Source organism: Solanum stenotomum, chromosome 11, assembly GCF_019186545.1.
Source record: "Solanum stenotomum isolate F172 chromosome 11, ASM1918654v1, whole genome shotgun sequence".
In the NCBI taxonomy this organism is placed as follows: Eukaryota; Viridiplantae; Streptophyta; class Magnoliopsida; order Solanales; family Solanaceae; genus Solanum; species Solanum stenotomum.
Genome location: NC_064292.1, coordinates 22,188,731 through 22,191,232, shown reverse-complemented (window position 1 = coordinate 22,191,232; position 2,502 = coordinate 22,188,731).

Here is a 2,502-nt window from a genome sequence, read left to right as displayed (position 1 = left end):
TGGGAGGTATCTCAACACTAGAGTCATTAGCTCGGACTAAGTGATAGACACAACCCTTGGAAACTAACTTTCTTTCCTTAAGATATGAAATAAAACGACCCTTAGGCACTACTGAACTACTTTCCCACTCTATGACTGGCTCATTAGGAATTTGGAACTTAACAACTGGAGCTCTACTATCAATGGAGGCATAACAGGCATGAAACCAGTCCATACCTAGAATAACGTCTAAGTCTATCATGTCTAACTCCATTAAATCAGCCATGGTGTAGTAGTGATTGATGGAAATGATACAATCATGATATACTCGCTCAGTTAGAATAGACTCCCCAACAAGTGTAGAAACACAAAAGGGTTCACAAAGTTTCTTGGGAATAACATCAAACTTATTTGCATCATAAGGGGTTACAAAAGATAAACTTGCTCCTGGGTCTAGCAAAGCATAAACATCAAAAGTAAAAACTTTTATCATACCAGTGAAAACATCTGGAGAGTTCTCTTGCTCTTGACAACTAGTGATCGCATAAAGACGATTTGTTCCTCCGCCAGTATCGGAAGTAGCTCTTCTAGGTGCAGCCCTATCTGGTGGAGCAACTGATGAAGATTGGTCTATATTGCCCTGATTCCCACTACCTTGTTGGTTCTTATGGCACTCTTTCATGAAGTGACCCTCTTGTCCACACTTCAAACAACCTGATTGACCATTATGACACTTACCTGTATGGGTTCTACCACACCTTGCACATGCAAGAGCCCAGTTACCTCTTTGCGCCACACTACCATGAGACTGTGCATGTCTAGCTCTGAAGTGTTGGGAATTCTGGCTATTATACTCGCCTTTGTTTTTGGGTGCAGGTGCACTAGCAGATGATGGAGCATGCCCTTTTTTCTTTTGCTGAAAGGACGAACGGTTCACATTACTTTTCTGATGCCCGGATTCATTCCCTGTCTTAGCCTTCTTGTTTCTAAACTCATCCCTATCCCTCAGTTTCTCTTCCTCAACCTGCTACACATAAGTCATAAACCTCGCTATATTCATTTCCCCAATTAGCATAGCTGCCTTGCCCTCTTTGCTTGACAGACGGGACAGCCCAACAACAAAAAGACTCATTCTACTCCTCATATCTGCAACCATCTCCGGAGCATAACGGGATAGTTGGGTGAACTTTAACCCATACTCGTTAACACTTAGTGACTTTTGCTTTAGGGTGAGAAATTATCATACATTATCCTTTTTCAGTTCTCGGGGGAAGAAATGCCATAAGAAGGCCTCCTCAAAACACACCCAACTCGCAGGTGGTGCATCATCAGCTCGGTTTTTCTTCCATTGATCGAACCAAGTCCAAGCAACATCCTTCATTTGATATGCAACTAGTTCTACTCGCTCAGCATCAACAACATGCATAACATCAATTACCCTCTTCTTCTCCTCAATAAAGTTCTCTGGATCCTAAGTAGTGCTCGAACCAGTGAAGCTTGAAGGGTTCATCCTCAAGAACTCATGAATCCTCGAAGTGTCAGCCTCTTCTTGTCAAGCTCCTATTTGTTGCTCAATTTGGTTAGTCACAGCTTGACTTATCATCCTTATAGCCTTACGGAACTCAACATTGGTGACCTCTCATTGGTGTTGCGTTAGGTGCATTGGGTACACCTTGCTCCTCAACATTCCTCCTAGCAGGTTGACCTCAGAAAGCTTTTCGTGGAGGCATGATTAACTGAAAAACACGCGCAAACACGAATTAGAGAGAAATTTTTTAGAGATCAAACTCTAACGCACGAAATGAGTGTGAAAGAAGTGAGAAAGTTTTTTTCTAAGTGTTACAGCGTCCTAATTATACATGTGGCACGCTTCACACCGATAACTAGGACTCTACAGACACGGCTTCATAGACTCCCTAGGACTCTTGAACTTTGTGCTCTGATACCAAGTTTGTCACGCCCCGAGCCTACACCCCGGACGTGGCTGGAACTCGAGAACCATTGATGGCCCTAAGTGAACCCTTGGCCTAACTTACTTACTCAACGGAAGACTTAAACATAAGAAATATGACTCATGCATAACTTGAGAAATAATATCTTAGCCAAAATGGAAACTCAAGTCTTAAACGTTTACAACTGAAATGAATAAGACTAAAAAACTATAACTATCTGTCTATGAAGCCTCTAAAACAAAGAGGGATGTCGGGACAAGACCCCCCGATCATCCTAACAATGAAATACTGAAAGCAAAGTAAAAAGGGGTCCTCCGGAATGCAAGGAGGCTCACCAACAGACTCTGAGTGCTCAACTGGATCAACGAGGGGCTGGATGTTGATCCTCATTACCTGCGTCTCTGCATCATAACATGATGCAGGACAACTGGCATAAGTACATTGAATGTACGAGTTTGCGAGTTAGAATGCTAAACACAACATAGGCTTTAAAAGAATCTGAGAGGAACACTTACCTTTGCTTTACTCACTCATGAATAACTTAACTCAATATAAAGCAATAAAACACATG